Genomic DNA, 17,733 nt, shown 5'->3' on the forward strand with positions numbered 1-17,733 from the left:
TTTGGTCCCTGGTTGTAGCGGGCGTCGCGGGGTGGCGGCGCAGGTCCTCGTGGGCTCTGCATGGAGGTGGATTGCAGCGGTGGCTGCAACCACGTGGTCGGCCGGTCTGCGCGCAGCGGCGGCGGGACTGCTCCGGCGCCTGCTCGTCGGCGGCTTTCTCGGACGGCGACCCGTGTACGAGAGATGGAGGTCTTCGATCAGATCTGGGTGAAAACCTGCTATTGGCTATTGCCTAGGCCGGCGATGGCGATGCTGTCTGCATCTTTCCCTTCCTGAAGGCATCGTCGTGGAGATTCAAGGCCACTCTCTGCTACCTCCGGGGGAAACCCTAGATCAATAGATCGGATGACGGCGGCTCTCTGGTGTCGTTTCCCCCCTGGGGGCGTCATTCTTGGAGGTGCACACGGCTCGAGGGACTAGAGGACGGCGACTTTGGTGGAGCGGTGCTTCATCTTTCACATTGATGGTGGCGGATCTCGGCGGCATTGTGCTGCGGAGACTCGGCGTCTGATGCGCGGAGATGGACTCGCGCAGGAGGAGGAAGCTGTCTGGCGTCATGGTGACGTCGATGGCAGAGTGGCCAGATAAGGTAGAAGCCTCAATATGATCTGAAGACGGACCTGTGGAAGATGGCGGCGACGACACACGAGTGCGTCTAACCGGATTGTGCCCCAGACCCGGTATGTGGCTAGGCTGGGGCTTCCGAATGAGTTTCGGCTTCCGGCTTTTGATGTTAGGCTTAGGTGAGTGGTTTGGGTAGTGGCCCAGCTAGCACCCCCTAATCATTTTGGATAGGAGTAGCGGCATATGTTGCCAAGATGGTGGATTCAGACACATTGTTGTAACACTTTGTACGGTCTCGAGAATAATCAATAAAATGGCCGTATGCATCTCCCAGATGCAGAGGCCGGGGGTCATCCTCCTTTTCTAAGAAAAAACGTGGCAAGTCATACTTGTTCTTGTTCGCGTGCTGAAGGCAAGTATATGTACCTAGCGCTTTTCCTTCCTCCAAAAAGAAAAGAATACATACCTTGTGATAGCATAAGACGTGTGGTTCTATGACACGGATCTACAGGCTGGAAGAACATATTCTCAAGCCGGCTTGTCTTGGCTTAGTTTGTTTTGATCAATTTGAGCCGAGACTCCTATTTTGTAGTTCCTTTTCATAGCAAGTCGAAGGTGCATCACCTCTTCCTTGGTCGCTGTGAATAACCACATTACTTGTAGCCCAAACCTTATTGCCCTTTGACCATTTCATTTTCCTAATAGAAAGTTTTTCCAAGTCATATTTTTTTGTCCTTCTAACTTTCTTGCAGGTTATCTTGAGAGATAGAAACTGGATGTGGTGTTTGCGCCACAATGGTGCCGGCCGGCGGCTTAGTTTGTTGGGGTTTTTATCAGTTATGCCACCGGTTGTGTCCCACTACTCAGTTTTGCCACTAGAAATTTCAACTGCTCAAAAATGCCATCGCTTCATTAGACACATGCTCAAAAATGCCACTAAACATCATTATTGTGATCTCAAATCTCTGTTGCCATGTTATAATGACATAAATACCTATGAACCAACATGCCAGCTCTCCCTCTATCTCACTACAATAAAGTATGGGGCCCACTTGATCCCAACAGCGTTCTTATTTTCCCGTAAAATTATTTGCTTGGTTATTCCTGACAAATGGGGCCACACATATCATTGTGAGATAGAGAGAACTGACATGTGGGTCTAGGCTTATTTTTGTCATAGAACATGGTCAACGGGTTTGACGTAAAAATAACAATGTCTAATGGCATTTTTGAGCAAACATCTAACAGAATGATGGCATTTTTTAGATATCTAATGGCATTTTTGAGCAAGCATCTCATGGATTGATGGCATTTTTGAGCAGTTGTAGTTTCTAATGGCAAAACTGAGTAGTGGGACACAACTAGTGGCATAAATGATAAAAACCCTAGTTTGTTTTGATCAATTTGAGCCGAGCCTCCTATTCTAAAAAATCTAAACGAAGTTGTTCATTTTAGCTGTGCATCTGCAGCACTGATTTCAGCCAACCGTCGCCACATAGACTATTAAGTACTAAAACTTCTCGTAAGACTCGTAAAAACTAATGGCACTGCTCATGTCAGAAATCCACAGGCTGGCCTCGTTTGCTTTGTTCGAGCCGTGCGAACCGAGTCCTGATTAGTTCTTTTTCGTAGCAAGCCTCATAGGGGACTTCGTCCCTATTTCGTGGTGTACCTCCTAAACTTCTGCTAGGTTCCTAAAAAACTCTTTCAGTGGTATCCTGTCTAGTCTATTTTAGCTACCCCATAGTGCTTTCATATAACGGTTTTGTTGGTCACCGTTTTGCATATTTGAACCTAACACCGTGACGAAGAAAACTGTTATATGAGTGCCGATGCGTGTATATTGTATATTCTGTCGGACCTAAGGGTTAGATCATATTTATGGATATATATTTGTAATTTTCAATTTACAGTTTCGTTCCTGACCGGTTTGGATATTAGAACTCACCCATCAACGCACATCAAGTAAAACCATTCTCACAGATCAGCCAAACTAGCTAGCTCGAGTATAGGCTCCATAATCCTATCAATCACGGTATAAGTAACCTTCAAGAGGCAGCACGACCCATCATGATGACATACGAGGTAGGGGACCCTGGGTCTTTCTTAAAGGAAGTACTCCCTCCGTTCCAAATTACTTGTCTTGGATTTGTCTAGATACAGAGATATCTAGCACTAAAATGAGTCTAGATACATCCGTATCTAGACAAATCCAAGACAAATAATTTGGAACGGAGGGAGTAGTAACCAGACTGGCCCAAGATTAGCATATAGACAACGTCACTCTTCCTCCATCTTTGATTGTTTATCGAACTGACAAAAATCAGGCCAGGGACAGCTTTGATTTCGATCCTTTGTCTTTCGTTGAAGTTTTGCTGTCTTGAACTTGTATGCCACGAACAAGTCACATGGCAGGAATCAGGAACGTAGCCAACACATTGAAGTGTACATGGACAACGGGAGGAACCTCAAACCCATCGCCATAATGCATTAATGCTGCAAACTGGTCCAGGGCTCACTAGCAATGCTTGGCGTGGAACTTTGCCAATTCACTGAAGTGCACATGCACCTTAATTGGTAACAGTCTATAAGGTAGATGAGTATCGGGGATATACCCCGCGGTATGACCCGGCCGGATATATGACCCGGCCGGACTTGGCGACTCACTGGTGACCCGCCGTGACTTGGCGACTTATTAAATGACCCGCCCGGATCTCTCCACTCACTGATGACCCGGCCAAGCCAGATGTCTCATTAATGACATAGCCAGTGGGTTAGAGGAGTGACAAGACCCGGGATCCAGTAGGCGGTTCAAGGAAGGCCGGCTTACATTATGGTTATTAATAACCAGTATTATGATCAAGGTTTTCAAAGTCGCTTTAGCGCAATGGCTATCATATTATCAATGGATACGATTTATTCTACAATGGAGGGAATAGTCCCGAGTCGCTGTAGGCTTACGACCCGGCACTTGGGGGCTACATTACTCAAATAGAGATTATATCAAATATGCAAGTCTCATGTCGCTGCAAGCATGCACCATGACACTTGGGGGCTAATGCAAAGTCATTTTTATTGGCCTTATTGAAGATCCGACTCATCACATCATAATAAGCCGGCCCTTGGGGGCTACCAATTGCTCCTATCAATGATTCAAGGTACATAAGTCTTGATCCGTTATATTCAAGGGTCCACTGCTCAGTTGGTAAAACACAAAGCTCTTAATATTATGGACGTGGGTTCAAGCCCCATGGTGGAGTTACATCATATGATGTTATTTTCAATGAAGCATGATTATATTTATAAAGTCCCTACTCATTATTGTATAATGACCCGGCCCTTGGGGCTACACTGGTTGAAGTTTTTATGAGCATAAGGAAATTTCAAGTCCCAGGTTGCTGCAAGCATGACAACCCGGCACTTGGGGGCTACATATGTGAAATACTCAGTTCTGACTGATGATTGAGATGAACAACCTGGATTTCTTCAAGCTTGTGACATTCATATGGAAGCAAGTCTTAAGTTGTTGCAATGCTACCTTCTTAAGACTTGGGGCTCCTGTCCGTTAACTCTTTTGTACATAATGAAAATGCAGGGCTCCTGTCCGTTGCTAGAAAACCTTCCTGGTGGTACTATATACTAGATCATTGATGGTGCGCGTTGCCGCGCCCATCTATTTTTACAATAAAATGGTATGTATTTATGTATTTATATATATGTGTGTGTGGGGAGGGGGGGGACAGTTGTACTCATAGCTCATAGAACAAAATGAATTTTAATTAAACCAAGCTACAAAACATGAATATTAAATTTGAATAAACTTACCCATAATTGCGTATTAATTTTTTTAAATAATTAAACAAATAAAAAGAGACACATGTGATGCGCTCGGGTAAACATTCTTTTAATTTTACATTTTGTTTTTGTCACAACATTACGAAAAGGTATAAGAACTGAAAAAAGGTACCCTTTACGAAGGGAGTAGTCCACAGATTATGTCCAATAGCATAATGATGGCAACCTCTATATAGCTACAATTGATATTAGATGCACTAGCATGAATAGCTGGAGCTCAGGGAAAGGCAAGCATGATCAATGCGCCCAAAGAAATTCCCATTGTCTTTCGTGTCATATGAGCAAAAACAATCTAGTTTTCAGACTTTATTGCATCTGATTCTGCTGCAAATGAATGCCACAAGGAGTAACACATCACTGTATGACCAATTATCAAGCACGGATGCCTCTTGCATAGCCATATCCTCATCAAAATAGCATGAATAAATAAACACAATGTGATGGAAGTATATTAAATTGACAAAATATACCACTTTTATAAAATATATCCAAGTGCCTTGTTGTAATTGATCCTAGATAACCCAGAGTACATGGATAATATACATGTGCAAGCGATCACGGAGCTTTGGCAGCCAAGAAATATTTCAGTGCTCTGCAATCAGCTCCTTTCTCCCTCTTTGCCGAAACAATACGTGAGAAATTTTGGAATATATATTCAAGAAACAGAATACATTATAAAATAAGACAATCTACAGTAATAATCTGAGATTGCTATACAAGACTACAGTTTCAGATTTCCTAGTTTGAAACCATTTTTTCACTTATGAAGTACATATTGCAAACGTGTGATTCTTTCTTGGATCAATCTCCTAAAAAAATACGAATACAAGGTTGAGAATGACCATCACGTTATTACTCTAATCTGCAAGACAAATAAAAAGTGAGGCATCACTCAGTAGAAAACTGATGTGTTATTTCATATAGACCACCAGTTTATCTTTAGGTTTAAGTTTTCCAACTGAAGAGAATTGATGAGCAATTAAATAGTACAATCAAACCTTCTTTTCGACACTACTCTATTTCTAGCTATAGGGTTTGACATGGATGAACTTGATTGGACGATGGTAAGAGTAGTAGCAGGAAGCTATAAACCATATCAAGAGCAATTATACAATCCAAAATGGTCATCATCAACGTGCAAAAAATAGGGAATTTAAAAAAATTGGGGCTCAAATTTGAGAAGGACTTTCAGTTGTGGCCCAGTCCCTACCACCGGAAGAGGTACAGGACCAGCTAACCCCACATATGGACGCAACGGTCAACGGCAAGACCGCCCAGACACACAGTTACTTGAACAGAACCATCTCACATCTGAAGTTCGTCGTCTCCAACAGTAGAATGCCAAGATGTCTGACTGCCTACTTGGGCTTGGAGTCACTGGGAGTGCCTAATTTTTATGTATCTAGCTTAATTCACTTTTTTTAAGGTTCTAGCTCCCAACTAAGTAATCTAATGCAGAATGTTGATTAGTATGTTGCTCATAGGATTTTTCACATCTAATAAATCTTCTATGTTTTCATGTTAGATTCAGATGAACCAGATTTTTACATAATGCTAATTTTTGGGATACTGCATCACATGATTCTTCTGAAGATGCAAGGCACACGGAGCACCTTTGCCTTGCCACGGTGCTCAAGAACTGCTGATGGTGCTCCAATCTGCAACACCTCACTACCACCCTGTGGAAAAAATGCCTCTACTCCTCTACCTAGAACGAATCTTCCTAATTAAAATTCTCTTACAAAAATATTGACTGGAGGGGATGGGGATCAATATAACACAACTTGATTCAGATCCAAAAGAAGAGGTGGACAACAAACTACACGTGTTGAATTAGCTGGTGAGAAGATGAGACGAAGGAGTAGTACCTGTTGAGCGGAAGCACAACGTCCATCTGGACGATTACTCACCTAGGGACACCGGTTCCACCAGCGGATCTGCCGCTCAAGTTGAAGGTCAGGGTAGGGGGATACGCTCATTACCATGGCGCTGGTCCGGGTAGCTAGGAAGTGCAAAGGAAAAATGTTAAAACCCTTGAATTTTGTGCACTGAAAATTAATATGCATCCATACAACAGGGAGTTAAAGTTCAAAACTGATTGAAAAAGACGTAAGCAAAAATTGTGTAGTTGAACAGTTTCTGAAATCTCTAGCAGTTGATTCTTTCAGCCATATGAAAATACCTGTTAGTAGGAAATTAGTGTTAGACTATATCCACTATAGATTAAAAAAGGGACGTGCTTAGTTGGAGCATCAACCTAATACTGAAAGACCCTTTTCATCTAGATAAACCTGCAACTGCAAGTATACATCTGACCAAAATGAATTCAGAAGATTCTGGAAGAAAAAAGATCTACGAAGCAACTTTGTGGAGATGAGATTCATTCATTAACACAGTATTCCCAGAACTGTACTACCTTCAAGTATATACCCGCCTATTTATCCATCTCTCATGAAAAAAAAAGTTCATTTTGCTGAATTAACAAATCGCTTAGAGCATCTCCAGCCGTTCGGCCCCCTAGGGCGCTAAAAAATAGCGGCCTGGGGGCGAACCGGCGCTAGTTCGGCCCTTGGGGACGACCTTGCTTCCAGTCACGCCCCCAGGCGCCGCCCCCAGGACGTGGAAAATTCAAATTTGGTCGTTTCCGCTCACAAAAGACGTCACACAAATCCGGCGATCGCAAGTCACAGTTTGACGATCGGATAGGCGTACAAAAAATAGAGCGGCAGAAGTTCGCGTTCGCATCACTCGGCGGACTTTGCCCCAGGCGTCGGCGGAGTTGGCGTGCGCGGGCTTGGCGGTGTCGGAGCTGCTTCTGCGCTGGGCGGTGTCGGCGCGGCATCGGTGCTGCTGGGCGTCGTGGAGGCGTCATCACGCGGGCTTGGCAGCGGCGTCGGCGTGGGCGTCGGCGTCGGCAGCGGTGTCGAGGGAAGCTGGTTCAGGATGAGGCCACGCTCCGCCAAGTACCACGCCTTGACCGCCTCGTCGGTGCTCTGGAGCATGTCCGCCCCGCCCAGCAGGAAAACCAGGTCGGTGTTTCTCTTCTTCGCGGCAACGTTGGTCCGGAGTAGGTCGAGCTTGACGGCGCTGCTCGACATCAACGCCGGCCACCGCGCGTCAGTCTTCTCTTCACGAAGGACGGCCCGGGCCTGTACGTCGGCGAGGCAGTGCTCGATGGACTCGTGCACTCGAGCGGTAGCCGCGTCGGCGTGTTTCCCCTTCTTGGCACATTTGTTGCCGTCCGGCCGCCCTTCCGATGCGCCAGGAGTCGGTGCGTCCGGCTTGTAGGTCTCCTTGGCCTTGTCGAGGGTGCGTTGGACTTCCGTCCACTTCTCGCACTTGTCAATGCGCTTGTAAACGTGGAGGTACTTGAATTCGGCGTCGCTGTTGCTCTGCCGGTACAGGGCGAACATGCGCAGCAACTGCGTGGAGGAACAAACAGTTGGCAGGCGTACACGACGAAGAGAGGTGGGAGAGACCGGCGTGGCATACCTGATCCTCAACGTCGGCTCCGCTCTCCGGGCGAGCCGCGACCTCCCCGACGACCCCATGCCATTTGTTGCACGCCTCCTGGATACGCCCCCAATGGTTTGCCATCGCCTTCGAGCCGCGCTGCATGTAGACGACTTTGAAGTAGGGGTCGATGAGCTTGCACTCTTCGAACTCGGCCTTGATGCGGTCCCAGTACGTGTCGATGCTTTGGTTCATGCCGGTGGTCGGGTCGAGGCAGACGACTTTCCATGCTTCGGCGAGGCATTCCTCCTCCTTGGACGCCCACTTGATGCGCGGCTCGCCTGACCTAGCCGCCCGCTTCGTCTTCTTGCACCCCTTCGCCGGAACAGGCGCCGGCTCCTCCTCCTCCTCTTCCTCGTCATCGTCCTCCTCCTCCTGCTCCTGCTCCTCCTGCTCGTCCTCGCCGTAGACGTAGCCGAGCTCGCCGTCCATGCCGCTGCTGAGATCCACCGTCTCGTCCTGGGTGACAAACCCGGGAGACGCGGCGGCCGCGGCCGAACCTGCGGCGATGATGTCGTCCATGTCGCCCTCGATCTCGTCGGTGTCGCCGAGGTGCGAGAAGGGCAGCGCACAACGGCGTAGATGAGGCGTCGGGGAGGACGCGTAGGCGGGCGACGAGTAATTGTATGGAGGGTACTGCACGCCGGCAAAGGCGGGCGACGAGTAATTGTATGGAGGGTACTGCACGCCGGCGAAGGCGGGCGAGGGCGTGCGCTGGGCCGGGTGTCCATGGGGAAAGGTGATGTGTGGGTTGAACCCACCGTGCGCGTCCCCGTCGGCGTAGCTCGGCGAGGGCGATCCCCACGGTTGCGGCGACGGAGAGCCAACGCTTTGCAGGCCCCAGGGAGCGTACTGGGCGTGGCTGCCGGGTGGATTCATCATCCCCGCGCGAGTCACCTCGGCCTCGGCTTGGTCCGCCGAAGCGGCAGCCGCAGCCGCGCGCGTCGCGTTGTCACGGGCCTTCTTGGCGATGGCCCTGTTGCGCCGGTCGGCGGTGACAGCCTCCCGTCGCTGAACTTCCACCCTCGTGTGCCTCCTCGCTTCAGCTCTGGACTACATTGGCTGGACCCGGATCCTGCTCCTCCGGTCGATCCCAGCGCATAGATGTACTTGCATTGATCCCATACCATCCCGCACCTCAGGTTGACCGAATCTACTGAACCGGACGCTCGTCTCTGCGGCTCAAATCCGGACTGGATGGATTGGCTCCTCTCCCCTCCTCGAATCGATGCGGTCACTCCCGCTGCGGTCGCCCTCGTCGCGCCTCATCGGGACTTTGAGGCAACCGAATCGGGAGTGGATGGATGGAAGGACGCGCTCGCAAGCCCAATAGTGGAAGTCTTTTGCGCTCGAATGGCCTGTCGGCTGTCCCGTGGCCCAGTGCACCGGAGGCCTTCGTTTCGGCCTGTGGAGCAACAGCCCACAGGACAGCTGGGCCAAATTAAACAAAGTGCGGCACATAATGTGTCACAAAAGAGATCTAACGGCCATAAATTCTTAAATCGTGAAAACGGACGGCCGAGAACCCAAATCGTTGTGAGGGCAGGGATTAGATGCGGTTATACTGTCGTTAATATGTACCCATTGCACACAAGCCCATCTCTCCAAATATATTGCAGATGCCACTATGAAAGCCATAGATACTAGCATTATGTTCCCTACCACTATGCTACTTCCATGGCGTGCATGCATAGATGTTTGCTACTTCATGCGTTCATGCACATGCTAGGATTGGAAGGCACCGGGAATATTATATTTGCCCGAAAATGGATATCATTGACTCACTCAACAAGACACACGCGAGGGTAACTCATCGCAACAGAAATCCATTCACTGCATTGTGGCCACTGTTTCAAATAGCCCGCTATAGCTCCGCTATAGCACGCTATAGCGTTTACAAAAGGTCTTGCGCTAAGAGACTTTGGTCCAAACAAATGAACAAACATTTTAAATAGCGCGCTATAGCTCCGCTATAGCACGCTATAGCATTTGAAAGAGGTCCGGCGCTAAGATGCTTAGCGCGCTATTTAAAACTTTGATTGTGGCCGATGCATGGGTCACTGAAATTTAGGTCAGAACCACCTAAGGATTTCGGCTTTGGCAGTTACTCGTTTAAGTTTTAGTCAAATTGGCTTTGCCCATTCTAAGTTTTAGTTAAATACTTGAACTTAGGCCACTATAGGCTAGCCAAAAGTAAGGTGCCAATAAGAACGTATGCTACAGGTATTTCAACTCTGTGCAAATTTCTTTTTTTCTTTTTTATCGAGAGTACGGCAAAAGTATATCTTATTTTTATAGAAGGCAGAAAACAATTACAAAAGGCTACAACACAACTCTGTGCCAACTTCTCATATTTATTGATTAGCAGCTTTGTAATTGCCCCATGTTTGGCAACGTAGCATTGGGCTGCATGTGAGCAAGATTTTCATACAGAGGTTTTAAATCTAACCTGTTGCGGTGGCAGATATTTGATATGTTTTTTTTTTTTTTGCCAATAGAGCACTTCCATTACTTAAGCAGAAACATTACAATCCTGCTCACACAGCAGGTTAAGCTCGTCAGGTACGCATCTTAACCAAACAGCAGTTATAGAAAGAGAAGAACCCATACGTGCAAGTGCATGACTCGCTTTATTTTGCTCGTGACGAACGACTAGTATTTCATGTGGTTGCTGAGCTAGTAGCTGCTTTGTCTGTTCTTCTTTTTTTTGAAATATCCAGCAAATTGCTAGCTTGATTCAGATTTAGCAGAAAGCAGCGGAAGAACAACATGGTGAAGATCCGAAGATCAAAGAAAAAGAAAAACAACAGCCCTATTAGCTACAGCACGACACTACACTCACAAGGCGAAACGCCATCCACCCATGATAAGGAAACGCAGCTCCAACAACGACGAAGAACTACGAAGAACTAGGTAACGTTGGCGTCGCGAAAGATCGCCGAACGGACCACCTGCTGTGTGTCATCGTACACCACCCGGGGCCTCACCGGCGCAGTTTCAACTTCACAACAACAAAACGGCCGAGGCAATCCCACAGACATGCCGAAGAAGTGCCGACTACCACGACCAATGCCAAGCCTCCGACCTCGCTCACCCTCATCATCGTTGCCACAGAAGCCACCGTGCACGTCCAGCCTGTAGGAAGCACCCATGGGATCAAGATCTTCAAGACGGTGCCCTAAAGAGGGGAAACGATGTTGAAGACGACGCCACCATCCAACCCTACAGCAGGATCTTGGCTTTCGCCCGAAGATCTTGATCCGGGAGTAGAAGTTGTGAGGATCCCGACGGTGCCTCCAAGAAGGATAACGACGCCCACGGGCGGCGTCGCCGCCGGCCGACGAGAACCGGCTAGGCTTTCACCCGGAGCAACCACTCCTACGCAGCCGGCCGAGGCCGACAAGTACCTTCACTAGATCGTGCACCCCCAACGCTGCGCAAGGCCACTGCCTTCCTCGACGTCGGGCCTGCAGAAACCAGATCGGGCCCTGCACCCCGCGTATCCGCCATGACCAGAGCCTCCCTGCTCCAGCAAGTCCGGGCACCACCAACCGTCGGCGGTGTCCCTCCCTGGCCCCCAGCCCAAGACCGGCACGCCCTCAGCCCCTCCAACCACCAGCCACCTCCTCCGGACTGCCTGGACTCCACATCAGCAGATCGGGGCGGAGAACCTGCCCATCTTGCGATACAAGGCCAGATCCGGACCGCCTGGACTCCACCAAGCAGCAGCCCCCACAGCCGCAAGCCCCTGCGCCAAGGAGCATGCCCGGGCACCGAGCCCAGATCTGGCCGAAGTGCTCACCGTTGCGCTGCAACGACAGGGCAGCGGCTTTGGCTGCCACACCGCGCCCAGCCGTGTCCGACGGGGATTTCCTGACCCGCGCCCCGCGCCCAGTCGCTTTCAACAGGCAGATCGAGGTCGACCTTTGGCCACTTCTCTGCGCCTGCGCCGGACGCGCGTCGGCTCGCCTCCGCCAGACCTCCGCGTCTCGAACAGCACCTCCATGCCGACCACCCGCCTCCGCCGGATCGAGCCGGCCCGCGCCCGCTCGAAACTGCAGGAAGGACGAAATACCTCGCCGCCGCCGACGCAGCACGGGTTTTGCCCGGCGGCGCACACCGGCGGCGGCGAAGGGAGCATCTATGGAGGGGGGGTTGCCCGGCGGCGGCTAGGTTTTGCTCTGCCGAGCCGCCCGCTGCTTTGTCGCCTCCATCATCGTTGCTACAGGTGATTTATTGGCCACCTGGTCGCTGATGATACGTGTTGTCGTCTCACTATCCGTCTCGACGATGGGTTGGTGGCAAGGTCACACCTTCCAGACAAGCTGCTACTTCAGCATCTAAAGCACTTGCGCACCTCAGATAAAATGACATGAAGCAAATATGGTTGCCCCATTGTTGTCACGCAAAATCATTCCGGCACCTCCTGTACCATCTTCTTCCTTCCATGATCCATCCACGTTGAGTTTCACGTATCCGGCCGGAGGTTTACACTAGCACTCTGGAGGTCTTGTACAGGTCGCCGGCGCAGCATGTGTACGTGCATGACTTATGTGCCGGCTGTATGAGACAACTTCCTTTCCTTTTGCTATGTCAGGCGTGGGGTGCTGCTGTATGTGGAGCAATGTTTCGATGTAGCCACATAGGAATCTTCTAGATGCTTCGACAGGAGGCGCTGGCTTCTCATGATATACCTCATTTCACACATACCAATTCCTCCATAGTGTTATTATAACTGGTGATTCCCTTACAAGTTGGGATGAGTCTTCAAACTTTAAAGAGAGAAAAAAGGCCAAAGAAGTCCACCAAAAAATAAGAGAAAAGAGAGAAGGGATAATGGTACTATCCTTTTTCTATACTTGTGCTTCAAACTAGCATCATGATCTTTATGATAGAGAGTCTCATATTTTGTCACTTTCATATACTAGTGGGATTTTTTATTATAGAACTTGGCTTGTATATTTCAATGATGGGCTTCCTCAAAGTGCCCTAGGTCTTCATGAGCAAGCAAGTTGGATGCACACTCACTTAGTTTTTTTTGAGCTTTCATACACTTATAGCACTACTACATCTGTTGCATGGCAATCCTTACTCGCTTGCATCGATATCGATTGATGGGCATCTTCATAGCTCATTAATTTGCCTAGTTGATGTAAGACTATATCCTTCTTTTTTCCTTCTCCACAACCATCATATTCTATTCCACCTACAGTGATATATCCATGTCTCACACTCATGTATTGCGTAAAAGTTAAAAATGTTTGAGAACACTAAAGTATGAAACAATGATTGGATGATACCGGGGTTGTGCATGATGAAATATTTTGTGCGGTGAAGATGGAGCATAGCCGGGCCATATGATTTTGTAGGGATAATTTTCTTTGGCCACGTTATTTTGAGAAGACATGATTGCTTTATTAGTATGCTTGAAGTATTATTGTTTTATGTCAATATTAAACTTTTGTATTGCATCTTATGAATCTTAACATTCATGCCACAATAAATAAAATTACATGGATAAATATGTTAGGCAGCATTGCACATCAAAATTCTGCTTTTATCATTTACCTACTCGAGGAGGAGTAGGAATTAAGTTTGGGGATGTTTGATACGTCTCCAACGTATATATAATCTTTTATTGTTCTATGCTATTATATTATATATCTTGTTTTATATGCATTTATATGCTATTTTATACTCCCTTCGTCCCAAAATTCTTGTCTTAGATTCATCTAGATATGGATGTATCTAATACTAAAACGTGACTTTATACATCCGTATTTAGATAAATCTGAGACAAGAATTTTGGGACGGAGGGAGTATTATTTTTGGGGCTAACCTATTAACCTAGAGCTCAGTGTCAATTTCTGTTCTTTTCTTATTTTTGAGTTTTACAGAAAAGAATGTCAAACAGAGTCTAAACGGAATAAAACTTTCGCGATAATTTTTCTTGAAACAGAAAACACCTGTAGGACTTGGAGAGGGGGCTAGGAGGTACCCGAGGGCACCACAAGCCTGCCAGGCGCGCCCTAGTGGGGCCTCCTGAGGGCTCGTGGGCCCCTCGGAGGTCTCCTAACCCTAATTCTCCTACCTCTAGAGCTTATTTTTGGGTTCAATCTTGTGGTGTCCTCACCCAGTGACACAGTAGGGATAGCGAGGCACGTATTGTATGGTTGTCGTCAAGGGTAAAAAGATGGGGTTTATATCATATTGCTTAAGTTTATCCTTCTACATCATGTCATCTTGTTTAAGGCATTACTTTGTTCTTGTGAACTTAATACTCTAGATGCATGTTGGATAGCGGTCGATGTGTGGAGTAATAGTAGTAGATGCAGGCAGGAGTCGGTCTACTTGTCACAGACGTGATGCCTATATTCATGATCATTGCTTTGGATATCATCATAGTTATTCGCTTTTCTATCAGTTGCTCGATAGTAATCTCTAGTGAAACCTATGGCCCCCGGGTCTATTTTTCATCATATATTTTCGGATCTATAAAACCAAAAAACCCAAAAATACTCTGCTGCAATTTATTTGTTTAACGTTTTAGTAATCTTTTATATCCTTCTCTATTAGATCTTATCATTGCAAGTGACTGTAGAGGGATTGACAACCTCTTTATCGCATTGGGTGCAAGTGTTTGATTGTTTCCGTAGGTGCATAGATTGGAGACTTGTTCGTACCTCTTACTGGATTGATACCTTTGTTCTCAAACTGAGAGAAATATTTATCTCTACTTTGTTGCATCACCCTTCTCTCTTCAAAGAAAAAAACAACTCAAGCTCAAGAAGTAGCACCGAGTTACCATACGACATGACTGATGAGGAAAACAATGATATCGTGGTTGCCGATGTGAAATGACAGCTTCCACTTAAATGTCCAGATCCAAAGGAGAAAATTGATGCAGTAAAAGCAAACCGTTGTCTGGATAACCTTACGCGACCACCAGCGCCTCCATCGCTATCACACTATGATCGCTGTATTGTAAAGAAATTTGATCACGTGAAGCGGTCGAGAAGTAGCGGTGGTGCAAGAAGTGGTAAAACAATTCCCCGGCTCGGCGAACAGGAAAAACAATCATGCCCCCCGCTCAAGGTGTTTACCGATATCGCTAATGATCTGGGGGTAGCGGCCCCTCATCCTGGTTACACTCTTGGTGATTACTTAGGCGATGAGCTACAGTTCGAAATGGCCGAGTTAGCCTTTAGATTCGAGCACGGAAAGCCTCTCATCAGACCTGAGGAGGTCCCACTTCTAACAACACAAATGCAAAAATTGCATCAGTGGTACATGAAAGCTTGCAACGATGGGAGCAACAATATCTTTGTGGGAATTAAAGATGGGCACTTTTTCAATGGAGTTGAGGTGCTGTACATTGAGTTTGTAGAATTCTTTCAGTTATTCAATCAAGACGCCCTCGACAAAATTATCATCAGTTGCTATTGCCTGTAAATATTATTTCTGTAATTAAGTCTCTAGCTCAACTTGTTCATTGCATGTATAATTATCCTCACTATATTATGCAAATTGAAGATCCTCGAATGCAAAAGAGGACAAATCTATGACATTGGGTTCATTAACTCAAATACCGTAAATGAATATACGGTAAAACACATGGCCGAGGATATAGAGAAATACTTGCTAAACGCGTTAATTCGACAACAAACCAGAAGGAAAATGCTATTTCCTTACAAGTTTGGGTGAGTATTACTGTCTTGTCACTACTAGGGAAAAGGCTACTAGTAGCGCTGAAAAACTAAGGAAAAGGCTACTACTATCACGCTACAGCTAAAAGTTAGTAGTAGCGCGGGTAAGCCCACGCTACTACTAGTAGTAGCGCTTCTTTAACAACACACGCTACTAGTATTTAGGATACTAGTAGCGCTTCTATAGTAACACACGCTACTAGTATCTAGATACTAGTAGCGCACGATTTTTCCCCAACGCTACTACTAACTAATTATGAATTTAAAAATAAAATCCACAAATTCCATTTTATGCATTACACATCATTACAATTCCATTTTATGCATTCTGTTTCGCTTACTCGAGGTTAATTGTAATTGATGAGTTAGTGCGCAGGTTCCACTTTATTCTGCTAGTCATTCAGCTTGACGCGGGACTAGTAATTGTTTTGGACTCGAGACGTAAAGAGCCTAAGGAGTGGGCGGACATGAGTGAAATGCTCCAGAAGTAAGTTCAATTAATCATTATCGCATCATATCGGCAACTTTCGTTTATTTCCTGATATCAAGTAATCATTTTCTTTGCGGACAGGGTTTTTGGAAAAAGTTCACCAAGCAGGCTACAGGTGAATGAAAAAAGGAGCTGCGATTTTCACACCCCAAAGTAGGTAGTACTAGCTAGTTCCGCGCATCTCTCATTGATTCTAGTTTCAATACCATTATCATGCTTGATTATTATTTTGATTGAACTCTATTCTCGTAAAGTGTTTGAGGCAGGCACCCGAGAATAATTTATGTGAATACTAAGTTTGCGAGTTCATTTGCCAGACGACCTGTGAGCAGTGCAGATCTTTTCAACAACTTAAAGTACGTAAACAATATTTACAATTTTATTTTACTACCATCAATTATGTTGAGTTTCATTCACACACACACAGGTGCCCAGGCTCCTTACCTAGATGCCGTTGGATCATACTTGATCTCACTATTAAAATAGGTATAGGCTTTGCATGCATACCCGCATTATTACTTTCCTATTTGTTTGCATGACGGTACTTTTATGGGAAGTAATAAAGGTTGCCTAATTGATACGTGTCATTATTTTCGCTTCATGATAGTAAATTGCAACTAATTATTTAGCATACTTGTTGCCATGTATGACAGGTGCATAATAATTAATTAAAAAATACCATGCAACTTTTTTACCACGTACACCAATACATACATATTTTCATTGGATATAACCGTAACACTTATGTATTTTCATTGGGTATGACATCGACACACACATATTTTCATTAGGTATAATTCCCATTAATTGCCATCGCGTCTAAAAAATATACATGTGATTGTCTCGGGTATATATACCGCTTATAAAATGTGTGACATGGGTATATAAAAGAAAAATTCACATCGAGATATGTATATTTGTGTTTATATTTTTATTGGGTATACACGTATATATTTATTTGTATATTTGCATCAAGGTATATTCATGTGTATATTTTCATTGCGTATAACATCAACACATACTTATTAAAATATATGATATTTATGTGCATATTTTCATTGGGTATAACATCAATGAAAGAACACTGGTTGAGGGAACCAACTAGAAGGTTCCTAAAACCAGGTCTGGCTCGAAGTGCGCCGGCCCGTGCGCCTCATTCGCTCGCTTCCCTTCAGCGAAGCAGCGACGAACGGACGCACGCTGGCGTCATATAGGATCTGCCGGAAATTCGGAGTTCAACGAGGCAGGAGATCCTATGTGCCGCGCTCTCTGCGGCAGAACGTCGACCCTAGACACAAGCGGCTTCCTGACTGGTCCGGCCCAGGTGGCTAGCGAGCAGTGCAAAGCGGAAAACAGTAACGCTAGAAAAAAAGGCCCGTTTAGCAGGTGGTTCAGGAAAAGTGGTGTTTACCAGTTGAGCTAGCAGGCTATATTGTGCGCTAAGCTGCGCAGAAACTTAAGAACCAAACCGAGTGCAGATCCGAACAATTTTGAAATTTTGATCGCAAAACAATTCTGAAAAAATACTAATGTTCTATGAAACTGCAAACACTTTTACAAATTGTGAACAAAATTTGAAAAATACTCAAATATTTCAAAAAATCC

This window comes from Triticum dicoccoides, chromosome 7A (assembly GCF_002162155.2).
Source record: "Triticum dicoccoides isolate Atlit2015 ecotype Zavitan chromosome 7A, WEW_v2.0, whole genome shotgun sequence".
In the NCBI taxonomy this organism is placed as follows: Eukaryota; Viridiplantae; Streptophyta; class Magnoliopsida; order Poales; family Poaceae; genus Triticum; species Triticum dicoccoides.